The sequence below is a fragment of the Amborella trichopoda genome, chromosome 7, assembly GCF_054954075.1.
Source record: "Amborella trichopoda isolate Santa Cruz 75 chromosome 7, AtrichopodaSantaCruz75HAP2 v2.0, whole genome shotgun sequence".
Taxonomy (NCBI): Eukaryota; Viridiplantae; Streptophyta; class Magnoliopsida; order Amborellales; family Amborellaceae; genus Amborella; species Amborella trichopoda.
The window spans coordinates 37,776,048-37,789,113 of NC_142342.1; the positions used below are offsets into that span (position 1 = coordinate 37,776,048).

At 40.4% G+C, this 13,066-nt stretch overlaps 1 protein-coding gene across 11 annotated transcripts in view; it reads left to right on the forward strand.

Annotated features, from left to right (window-relative positions):
• Window positions 1-13,066, forward strand: part of LOC18422805 (ultraviolet-B receptor UVR8) — a 53,427-nt gene that overhangs the window by 15,679 nt on the left and 24,682 nt on the right. For 2 of the 11 annotated variants that reach the window (XR_016059760.1, XR_016059761.1), the window contains exons 8-9: window positions 12,137-12,259; window positions 12,397-12,478. The exons of the other annotated variants lie outside the window; for them this stretch is intronic. The gene's annotated coding sequence lies outside the window, so the exon portion shown is untranslated. The remainder of the gene's footprint in view (window positions 1-12,136; window positions 12,260-12,396; window positions 12,479-13,066) is intronic. 11 annotated transcript variants of the gene reach the window in all.

The window sequence follows — 13,066 nt, forward strand, 5'->3', positions numbered from 1 at the left end:
CAAACAGCCGGACCCTACCCTCCAACTTATTCGTCTTGTCTGGGGAAGAAGGCCTTACCAGTGGGTGTCTTTGCCTGCAGTCAGGGCATCAGGTGGAATATGGGTGTTTGGAACCCATTAGAACACTTACTCCTTTCTTCCTACATTGGGGAGTACTTGGTCATAGTTCTTCTTTCACGCATATCCGATGATTTCCCCTGGAAATTCTCAGCTATTTACGGAACTCCGCTTCTCTTAGACCTTTGCTTTGGGCTGAACTGGACCATGTAGCTTCCCTACCCCATCCTACTTGGTACCTGGGTGGGGATTCGATATCACTAGATGGTCCCACAAGAGAAATTCCAACTCCATCAATTCTCAGGGAATGATGGACTTCTCGAACTTCACCTCTCGTAACGAATTCCTAGATATCCCCCTCCAAGGAAACCGCTTCACTTGATCAGACCACTCATCCCAACCCTCTCTCTCTAAGTTGGATAGATTCTTCCTCTCCTTGAATTGGGAGGAACGTTTTCTGGGAACACATGCTCTATCCCTGCCTAAACCCACCTCGAACCACTTCCCCATCCTTCTGGACACTCAAGCTGTCAGGAGAGGACAAAAGCCTTTTAGATTTGAATTAGCCTAGCTAGAAGAAGACTCGTTCTCAACCCTTATTCCAACTTGGTGGAACTCCTTTTCTCCCTTGGTTTCAGGTAGAGCAGGGTATAGGCTCCAAACCAAAAGCCTCCCTCAAACCTGGAGTAAGTCTATCCCCGGGAACTACTCTCAAACCAAGTCCTCCCGGCTGAATACCATTCAAGACCTCGATCAAACAGAGGAGTCCAGACCTCTATCAGCCACATAATCAAACCTTAGGACCCAAACCAAGTTGGAATACTTCTCCATTCTAAAAAAGGAAGAACTGTATTGGTTTCAAAGGTCCAAAGTAAACTGGCTAAAAGCAGGGGACCAAAATACAGGTTTCTTGCACTGAATAGCTAATTGTCGCAGAAGAGACAATACTATCTCCACTATCAAGGTTGACAATCATAATCTGGATCAGTTTGTGGAAATCAAGTCGGCCATCCTTGCTTTCTTCCAAAATCTCTACATTGCCCCTTTGGGTCTCAGACCAAGGATGACCAATCTAGATTTCTTAACTCTTCCAGACCACTGAGCACTTTAGCTGAAGAGCCCTTTCTCTGAAGTAGAAATTACGAAAGCTATCGACGATCTAGCCAAAGACAACCCCTCGGTCCTGACGGTTTCCCCATTGCCCCTTTAAAGATCTTTTGGGAAACCTTCCAACCAGACTTCAAGAGTTTCTTTGATGAATTCTTCACAAGCCATCAACGCTAGCTTCATTGAAGGGGCAGAGGAACTCAAGGACTTCAGTCCAATCAACCTGCTCAATACAAGATTCTGGCCAAGGTACTGGCTTCAAGGTTCAAACAAGTCCTTCCCCTTATCATCTCGCCGTCACAGTCAGCATTCATCAAAGATAGGCAAATCCTAGATGGGGCTTTAGTGCAACATGAGTGCCTACACTCCAGGCACATCACCAAGAAACCCAGCCTCATTTTCAAGACAGATTGGGAGAAGGCGTATTACCACGTTGACTGATCAAAACTGGATGAAACAATGGCTAGAATGGGGTTCCTGGACCTTTGGAGAAAGTGGATGAGAGGCTTTTATTACTCTCATCCTCATCAATGGGACTCCAAAAGGCTTTTTCCCATTCTCGAGGGGGCTCCGTCAAGGGGATTCACTCTCCCCTTTTCTCTTCGCCATTGCAGCAGAAGTATTTAGTCGATCTATCACTCGTTTGTACCAAGAAGGCCTTCTCACAGGCTTCAAATGCAGTCCTCCCAACTGTGTCACCTACAATATGCAGACGACACATTGGTGTTCCTGGATGCAACACTAGAAGAAATAGTCAATCTGAGGCTTTTTCTTAAATGCTTCGAAGCAGCAACAGGCTTCAAAGTCAACGTGGATAAATCAAAGATGATGGGGGTGGCCCTCGCTAATGTAGAAACCAGAGCGCTAATTCCTAATTGGGATTGCAAAGTCGAGGACTTCCCCACCACCTACCTTGGTCTAACCTTGGGATTGGGAAAACCAAAAAAGAGACAATGGTCTCATGTGATAGACAAAGTAGACAGGCGTTTGGCAGGATTGAAAGGGAGACATCTATCTGGCAGGCCGCACCGCACTGGTAAAAGCAACCCTGGTAAACTCTCCAGTCTACCTCATGTCCCTTTTCCATATGCCAGTCTCGATGGCCAACCGCCTAGACCAACTGATGAGGAATTTCCTTTGGTTAGGTCAGATCGAGAAAACCAAATGTCACCTCATTTCATGGGACAAGGTCTGCCTCCCCAAATTGCAGGGAGGGTTAGGGATTAGGATCCTTAGGAAACACAACCTGGCCTTACTAGGGAAATGGTAGTGGCGATTAGCTACTCAGACTAACTCCCTCTGGGCTCAAGTCCTCCGTAGCAAATACATGATTTCGAAAGACGCTTGGGTGCCGAGGGGAGATCCCTGAATAGGGCCTCAAGTGCGTGAAAGTCCTTTGCATCCTCCCTCTCCTTGTTCAAAAAATTCATCCGATTTCATCCTAGAGAAGGTACAAGAGTAAGCTTCTGGTCAAACCTCTGGCAACGCCACACTCCCTTAAGGGACCTCTTCCCCTCCCTTTACTCTCATGCCTCCAACAAAGCTTCCACCATAGCAGATGAAATGGTCCTTTCAGGGGATCAAAGAGTCTAGAACCCCTCCTTCAGAAGAAATCTCGCAACTAGCCATTTCCTATCCCTTTCAACTGCTTTGCATTCCATCTTCATAGCTCCGACTGGGAAGGATTCTCTTGTTTGGACTCTCTCTCCTTCTGGCACATTTTCGGTGGCATCATTTTACAAAAAACTTATCCAGCCGCCCACCTTCCCACTCAACCCTATCTCTGTCCTCTCCAAGGTCTGATCCGCTATCGCCACTCCAAAAGTGCAGACCTTTAATTGGATTGCCTGCTCCCAAAGGGCTCTCACAGGTGACCAGCTTCAAAAGAAAGGGATCCCAATCCCCAACAGATGCGCTATGTGCCAGAGTGAGGAATCAAACCCACACCTCTTCATCCATTGCAGCCTTGCACAGGACCTGTGGAGCCTCTTAGTCCAGTTGTTCGGCTTCCAATGGGTCACCCCACCTTTGGTCACGGTTCTAATCTCCTCGTACCATGTCCCTTATTGGCCGAAGGCTGGTAGAACCCTATGGAAGGCCGCCATGGCAGCCACCATCTGGGTCATTTGGTTAGAAAGGAATGCCAGGATCTTCCAAGGCCGTAAAAAAGAAGTCCCAACACTTTTCCACAAGGTAACTTCATTAGTTATTTTCTGGGCCTCTAACCACAAGGTTTTCTCCGAGATTTCGGTAAACACTTTTCTGAGCCAATGGGAAAACACCCTCAATCTCCAACCACATAAGGTCCAAAGACCCAACAATTGGTTGCCCCCTTAGAAGGCACCATCAAGCTTAACTTTGACGGTTGCTCTCTGGGGAACCCTGGCGCTGCTAGAGCCGATGAAGTCTTCTGCGACCATCAACGCAATATCCTGTTCACCTATTCCGAGCACTTAGGCCATGAAGACTCTCAATTTGCTGAAGCCATGGCCCTGCTCTTGGGCCTTAAGAGCTTCAACCGCTCTTGGGGATCACGCTTGTTTGTGAAAGGAGACGCCCAAAATGTCATTTCCTAAGCAGCTGGGACCTCACCACCTCCGTGGTATCTATCTTTGATTTTTGATGAGATTGCTTACACTTGCAGGGATATTGTCGTCTCATGGAATCATATCTGGACGACGTCCAATGAGTTCGCCAATCTTCTGGCGAAAGACGGAGCTAGGGCCCAAGCAAAAGATCTCACCTAGACGAGATTTTGTTGGGCTGCAGATGTCAAATAGTAGTCGCCGGTCCATCTCCTCTTTTGCTTTGGACCACAGTGGGCGCATCCGTGTTTAGTTACACTTCAGTACACTTCTTGTAATCGAGCAAGTCTATAAGCCCCAATTTTTTGGTTACATTCCATAACACCTATTGTAATCGGGCAAGTCTATAAGCCCCAATTTTTTGTATAGGGTCTTTGACCTATTTTTTGATCGAGAGACCTGACTTGTGGGTACCTCGGATCCCTCTTCTGTTTCTTGACACACTCACATCAATACAAAAGTTAGCTTTACTCCAAAAAAAGATAGAGGAAAATCAAGATGAAAAGACATATTTGGATATTCTAGTGAACTCTCGAAGCATCGCTTTAGTGAGCTATGTGTTACATTGACCAGGACTCATGCTTGGGAGGGTTGTATCTTGGGGTCAACTTCAGGATCCTCACTTAATGTACTCAGCACCTCATAGGAGGGAGTATTGACATCAATTCCAGATTTGCTCTGCCTTCAATCTCCCCTTGTGTGGGCATGAGACCTTAGAAGGATTCTGGGCTGTCCACTGTCACACAGTGTCGGTTTCTTTCTCTAAAACTGGGATCATCATCTGTGTTACTATTCTGGAGGCAGCAGAAAATAGGGAACTTGGAAGAGCTGGTTCTTGATGATGATACATTGTATTTCACTGAAATTTTGAACATTGAAATTGCTTTTATATCTGCTTTAGGTAAAAAAGAATTTCAGCTGCAAACAATTTTTGTGAGATATTAATGAGATAAGTGAGTGCTGCCATTGTATAACTGCAGTTTTCAAACATCTTCTTTATCTCTAAATCTTCCGACCCAACATAGTGTCCACTAAAATCTAGTGCCGTTGGCATCTTAAGGCTACTCCTAAGGACTTTATTAATAATTAACATATAAAATTAAATTAAACCTTAACTAATTTTAATCATAATGAGAATAAATAGCTCCACTCATGTTTTTTAATTTCCACCCAAACCTTTTGGAGGTCAATTTTGTAGTTGTTAGCATTGCCACCCATGTTCTTGAAACCAAAGCATTAATAAAAAAAGTGAGTAGCCAAACGTACTTTCATTAATAAAATGTAAAGTTGTGAATATTGATTAAACATTTGCAATTAATATCAATGTAGACATATATAAAATTTTGAAATGTTATTTTTTATTTTAATAAGTATTTGTGGCTTAAAATATGAATTTAACAAATTTCCCAATTAGCACTTTTTGTTTAAAAACTGGGAACTATTGTTTTTTCAAAGAAATGTCTAAGTAGTTTCTCATATAATAATTAGGATTGATTATGGAAATTACGAATTTTGCTTATGAAATTTAAAAAAATTGTTTCAATTATAGTTTTGAAAATCAAATTTAACTTGAAAGACAAGGCACGTCCAAATTTATAATTTCTTTTAAAAGTTCTAATTATAGAATTGGAATTGTATAGTTTTTAAACTAGTTTTATTAATGTGAAGTCTGTTTTCTAAATAACTTTATTAAGAACGTTACTTGTAATTGAATATTTTCCCAACTTTTGTTATAAATGGATTTGTTATCTGTCTATTTGTTCTACATATATTTAACCACATTTTAATGCTAGGACACATGGTATTCATTTAGATGATATAGCTAATGGAGAGAGACTACTGTAGGCGGCCCACTATGGTTAAGGTGATTTAATGGAAGACCTTCCCATTATAAAGGAATTAGAAGACAAGAGTTCGAATTATCGAGGAGTTAAAAAGATGGGACTTTTGTTCTAAACATCCACAATCATGGGAGAGATCTCCATCTCTTTCTCTCCTAGGTTTATTGAGATTGTCCAAAAATTCAATGGTCTCTTTTCACTATTAGGATTTATTTTTGCTAGGCACATAAAGAGTGTATGATTTTTTTCTTATTTAATTATTCGAAGTTATGGTTCTACCCAATGTTAACCTTATGGTGATGGGGTTGTGATGATCATATGGGCTGTGGAAAATTACTCACATGAACGGTGTAGTGAAAACATTTAGAGAGATTCAAAAGGTGGAAACCTATAGTAATGATCATATAGCTAAAATATCTTAACACCATCTATGTTGACCAAGATTAGTGAAGGAAAAATGTTATATGAGCTATATGATTATAATCACAATCACTATCATGTAGTATATAGCCCATGCAACCAGTAGGTTGGACGGTGGTGGAAGGGAATATTTTTCTCCATATATTCAATTAACTGAATTGCATTTTATATGCCTTCTCTCTCTCTGCATCACTCTCCATGATGGTTGTTAACATCATCACTAGGGTTAGGATGATGATCTACATCAAATAACATGGAAGATAGTTTGTAGAAATTGCGCAGTATTGATATGAGGGAGAGATAGGGAGAGAGAGAGAGAGAGAGAAAGAGAGAGGGAGAGAGAGAGAGAGAGAGAGAGAGAGAGAGAGAGAGAGAGAGAGAGAGAGAGATTCATGAAAGTATGAAGCTATGCATCCGATATGGTTTGTAGAAATTACTTAGTATCCTATTTGTAGATTGTATGGGCAATATTGCCATTTTTCCCTCAAAAAAATGGTGTATGGGAAATTACAAGTTAACCTTCCCTCAAAAAAAAAAAAAAAAAAAAAAATTCCATTTTGCATATTTCATTAATATAAAAATAAGATATGAGACGTGTACGATGTCAATTGGACTCTCACATCACTCTCTCTCCTCTTTCCTTCTCTCTCTGTCACTCTTTCAAACATGATATTAGAGAATTTATCCTTTCTTTCCATCTTGCTCTACATTCTTTCTTTATCTTCTCTACGCTATATATTTTTTTCACTGCCTTCACTGCTCTTACCAATACCCTAGGATTGATTCTTGGGGTGTCTATTTAGAAAAATTAAATGCTTATTCCCTAGGGCTGTTCGATCCAAACTCTAGGGGCTGTTTCCTAGGGTTTTATGCGTAGAAACCTGTGTGGGTTTGCGTTTAGTTTGGTGAAGTTGCTGTTTAGGTGATTCCTCTTTAAATATCAAGATCAATAGAGGAATCGCTGCTTAGCTTCGAGGTTTGTGGGCAATTGTGGAGGATCTGCGAGAGATTTCTCTGAAATACCCTAAACTTTTCATGCGTATAGATGCTGCCCTAATCTACTCAAAGAGTGGCAGGGGGGTGATGCTCAGATTTGGATAATGTGGCATTGCCCAAGTTTTTTCCAGTGTAAGAAAGTGACTATTCTCAGATCTGAATGATAAGTGTCTCTCCATTTTTTTTAAGTTGTTCTTAGCATTGCACTGGGCTTGGTATGAGTGGGTTGTATTTTGTTGACCCTAATTGCCGCCTTTATCTTTTATTTCATACACTCATGGCTAGTAAAATTAAACGCGGAACATGTTGAGATAGAAATTACCTTGGTGAAATTAAATGAGTCCAATTATGTTGTATGGGCTTAATCTATTAAAGTATCTAGTGTCCCTTGGTGCGAGGGGGAAATTGAAATACTTGACTGAGTACAAACCTAGTGAATCTGATGATAGATATGAAGAGTTGATGAGAGAAATTATATAATCATGACTTGTGTGTGGAGTAGTATGGAACATCAAATAATTGTGAATATGATGTTTCTTGACACTGTTAATGAAATAGGACACTTTAAATATATTCATCTAATATGAACATCTCTCAGGTGTGCAAAAATGTTTAAGAAAATATTTCATTTGCGTCAGGGTAATAAGGGTGTGAGTGAATATTATAGTGCCCTTGGTATGTGGGAAGAGTTGTATCTGTATATATCTGGTGATGTGGAATTATAGAAGAAGCAACTTGAAGAATTCAAGGTTGCCAACTTTTTATAGGGTCTTAATCCTGATTACCAGCCTGTTCGTGGACAGATTTTGGTAAGCAGTGAGTTATCATCCCTCAATATATGTATGCACACATACGTATCAATATATCTGCCCCTTTGATGCCTTCTTCTGGCTCAAGTGTTAGTGATGGAGGACATTGAATACATATGTTGGGAAAGGTGATGGAGGAAGGGGATGGGGACGTGGTCATGACTTAGGAAGAGGCTGTGGTAGAGGTGATGAAGGTAGGGGTTGTGGAACTCAAAAGTATAAGCATTGTGGGCATACAAATCATATAGTTAATAAGTGTTGGGATAAAGTTGGTAAGCCTACTTTGGGCAAATCACATTACTTACATATTTGAAAGTGATGATGCTTATCAGAATGAATCTAGTGATCATCAACAACAATCAAATTGTTTTGGTGATTCTGTTTTGCACTCAAGAGAAGAATATAAAAACTTGTTAAACAAATGCAACAACTTACTATCCATCCTTCCACTTCCATTGCCACACCTGCTAACTCGGGTACTTTTGTGCTTCTTGTATCTTAGAAACCTACTCCTTGGATTATTGACTTAGGAGCTTCCTACCACATAATTGGTGAGTCATGTGATCTTGTGATGTAGAGAACTTGAAGAAACAATAGAAATAAGCAAGAACACACCCTGATACATGCAATTTTGGAGAAAACCTAAGGCTTCCTCCCACCTAGGGCTTCTTTTTTTTCCCAAGACAAAAGGTCCTAACTTAAGTATAATTTGAAATTAAAATCCATAATTTTAATTAAGATGTCTAAAAAGTCCCTAACTGGTCCAACAACAAAATAAAAAAATAAAATTATTGAAATGGCCTAAAAAACTACAAAAAAAAATTCAAACTATTTCTTGCTCTTCTTGTTCTTCTTAGAAGACCTTATAGGGTTTTCATCCTCAAAATATGAGCGAAAATTAGGAGGAATCGACTACTCGTTGTGCTTTGATTGCCATCATCATTCTCCCCAGGTTAAGGAGAACTCGCCTTCAAGTTCGCATCTTCATCTTCATACACCTCCGGACCACAATAGTCTGATAGATCAACACTGTTGAAGATGTCCGAAGTCGCCCTATGTGAAGGCAAAGCAACCTTGTAAGCATTGTTGCCCATCTTCTTCAAAATCATGAACAATCCCGCTTTACAATCATTCAACTTGCTCTATTTTCCCATTGGATGCCGTTTCTTCCTGAGATATACCATTACCCAGTCTCCCACATTAAACTCCTTGAAACGGTGATACTTGTCCTCTACTTCCTTGTATTTGGCTGTATTGGCTTCTAGGCTAACACATACTTGTTCATGCAATTCTTTTATTTGTTCAACCAAGCCCTCAACAGTAGCATGACCCTCCCCATTGGCCTGAACAAGAACCAAGTCAAGCAAATGAATAAGGTTTTTCCCATATACCACCTTGAATGATCTCTTACCGGTAGATCTATTGTAAACACTATTATAAGCAAACTCAACTTGTGGCAGTGCTAGGTTCCACTATTTCTTCTTTTCTTTCATAATACTTCTCAAAAGGTTGGCAAGAGAACAGTTTACTATTTCAATCTGGCCATCTGTCTGCGGATGATAAGCACTACTAAACTGTAACCAAGTGCCCCATTTCTTCGACAAAGTTCCCAAAAAATAGTTGAGAAACTCGGTATCCCGATCTGAAGTTATTGTCTTTGGAACAGCATGCAACCTCACCGCCTCTTTGAAGTACAAGTTAGCAACATGTATGGCATCTAAAGTCTTCTTGCAAGGTATAAAATGAGTCATCTTTGAGAATCTATCCACCACCATGACTGTAGAATCCATACCTCTTTGAGTCTGTGGAGTCCCATCACGAAATGCATGCTAACATCCTCCTAAGGTGCATTAGGAATAGGAAGTGGAGAATAAAGCCAGGTATTATGTCATTGCCCTAGCCAGTCGACACGTACGACACCTCTCTGTAGAGCCCCTGAGAGAGAACTGAGAGGTTCTTTAACCACCCCGACGCCCTTCAAATACTCTACAAATTGGTTAAAGAGAGAAAAATTGCTGGAATTGCGATCGCCACCCTTGGAAGAGGCCAAGGGACCTATGATTATGCTTATACAAGTCAATAAACTTGTATAAGCATAATATGATTAGAAGCAAGTGGGGATTATGGAATTCGCTTAAAACTACAAGTATTAGGCCAACCTTAAGATGGATACCTAAGGGCCTAACACTTATAGCACCTAGATGGTGATTATATACTCCCTACAATGTGCTCCAACTTTCCTTTATGAAAATTCTAATCTTTGACATAAAATAGAATGTAAAAGTTCTAAAGGAATGCAAACATAACCATGAGAATTGACCTTTGAAGGAAGGAGAGAAAGATGAAGATAACTTACTTCAAGAAATATGAAATTCTAAATAAATATAATATTACCTTATATAAGCTCCAAATCAGCAACAAGTATAACAACTCTTTGAAGCTTTAAACATGCATAAATCGATCATTTAGTTATAACACACCTTGCAGAATTGTCTCTCTTCTCACACACTTTTAGTATAGTCTTCGAAAGGTAAGTGAAAATTCGTGGGTAGGGCTATTTATAGAGTTTTCGAAGGGTAGCCCTTGAAAATTCAAGTGGAAAGGGAATCCTAGGAAAAAGTGCACAACTTCAAATCGCGCACTACTTCGCGATTTCAAGTTGCGCCTTGAAGATAAGCCCATGCAAAAAGTCGGTCCCTAGGGCTTTGACAAGTGTGCAATAATCCTTGAAATGATCCAAGTGTGTTAATGGCTAGCTGATTGGTCGAGGCGCTAATCCGATTTGCATCATTGTTTCGTTAAAAATAGAACGCGATTTGAAGTCGCGCTTTGGTGTGCAATTTTAAGTTGCCCCTTATTTTGAACGTGTTGGTTTTCTTGCAAAACATGGGCCTCATAGTGGTGCCATTTGTTTGCAAGTGATGGAAACAATGACATGTGTTTCAACGGTAAGTTGTTCCACCAGGGTGCAATTTAAAGTTGCACCTCATCTGTAGGAGAAGAAGGCGCAACTTATAGTTGCGCATCAGAGCATTATTCAAACTTCTATACCAAATTCTGTATGTTTGTTAAACGAAGGATGTTGGCCCTACCAGTGAGGCACGTATCGCGAATGATATTCGAGTGATGCCACTTCTGTTAACGGTCATGTAGAAAGCAAGACGCAACTTTAAATAGTGCCTCATTTCTGGGTATGTAGCAAATAAAGTGTGACTTGAAGTTGCGCTTTGGTGTGCAACTTTGAATTGCGTCTTAGGAGTGGAAGCCAAAAATAGTGAGCGAGTTGAAGTAGCGCAACTTCAAGTGGCGCCCTGATCTAGTGCACAATTCAAAATGGCACCCTGACTGAGGTGCCATTCAAAGTGGTGCCCTGACTGAGGTGCCATTCAAAGTGGCGCCCTGACTAAGGTGCCATTTCACATTACACCTTATCTATATAGGGTGTAAATATGTAACGATTGAATTTTAAAGCGATGTAGAGGTGGGTGCGGTTCATATTCTTACTACATATCTTTGAAAGTTTGGTATCTACAAATGCCCCTCTTTGTCATTGGTTAGGTGGAGCTCAATTAATGACAAAGATAGAAAATGATGGCAAACTTTCGAAGATAAACAAAACATTTGAAATTTAGCGAAGAAATGGATAATGTACTTGTGGCCTTTGAATGAAGGACAAAATAGTTTTAGTGTTTGCTGTATGGTGACCAAGTACCATCTCGGAAGTTATGACGACTTTCAAGTCCCATCAAGACTTTTGATGTGGCTCTTGAAGACCAAATGTGGTTCTTTGTACATGATGACCAAACCATCTTGGAGCTTATGACGACCTTCAGGTCCCATCAAGACTTTGTTGCGGTGCTTGAAACCAACTGTGGTGCTTTTTACATGGTGACCAAACCATCCTCGAGCTTATGACGGCCCCCAGGTCCAGTCAAGATTTTGCGGTGCTTGAGAACCAACGGTCAGTATTAAATTGTTGATGTGGGATTTAAATCTTGTCATATTAATGGAATTTTTAATTTCCCATGTTTTACCTAGCTTAATGAATATTTATTTATTTTTAGCATGGATGGCAAAAGTAGTATCTGTAAATGGGGTGCAAGTTTGAATTGCATCTCAAATTAGGCGCTATTTTGAGTAGCACACAGTAAGGACGTCACTTGGAATGGCGCTTTTTAAATTGGGCTCAACCTAGGGCGCTATTTCAAATAGTGTCGTGAACGGAAGTCGCACCCTCCTTTATTTCCGTATTAAATCTTTATAAAACCGAATGGGGGGCCTTTTTTAGGTTCTTTCTCTGACATTATTTCACCTTTTTTAGTTCATAACTCTGTAGCCTTTGAGGAAAGGACATTTGATCCCGAAGATAGCGGCTTTTAATGTTCCCTCGCCTTTCACTACTCTGGAGAGCAAGCATATAGGTTTTGCCCTTTTCCATGACCATGTAAGCTCCCGTTCCCTCTTGTTCTGTGGCTGTAATTTTTTTTTTCTATTAAACTTGTTACTCGAGTTTTTATTTTTTGTTTTTTGGGGGCTTTGGTTGGCATGCTCATTAATGTCATATTTGTATTTATTATGCAGCGGCCATTTCCTAGACTTCGCTTTAGGAGTTCTAGTGCTGATTGGCTGAAGGAGTGGGTGGAAGGCATACATCCATATCATAGTAAGGAACTCTTGAGATATGACTTGCTACACCTTTTATCGCTTGTTAACATTGTTATAAACTGGCACGTGATTGAGGCGATTTCTGAGAGATGGTGTCCCTACACCTCTACCTTTTGGCTAAGGCCTGGTGAATTCACCATTCTAATTGAAGAGGTCACAAGAATTTTAGGATTAGGTTATAATGGTGTTATCCTTTTTCCTCAATTAAAACATGACTATCAAGAGGACCTTGAAGTATTCATGGGGCTGCCTCTACAAAACTTTGTTAGCAGTGGGGGAATAGTAAACCTAGAAGCCCTAAATATGCAATTTCATTCTAAAACCCATTATGGTGATCGTGAACATTATACTACTGCTCTTTCCTGTTTTTTAAGTGGGGAACTCTTGTTTCACAATAAATCCCATAAGCTTCATGTTTCTTAAATATCCTTACTATCATGCAAGGATAATTCAAAGTCTTTAGTTCCATCTGTTTTGGTTGGGCTTTTCACAAGCTTGCCACGAAGAGTTGAATGTGGGGAAATTGAGTACAAGTAATTGGAATCCTTCCCACTTCTTCAGACTCTATTGATTTTTTTTTATATAA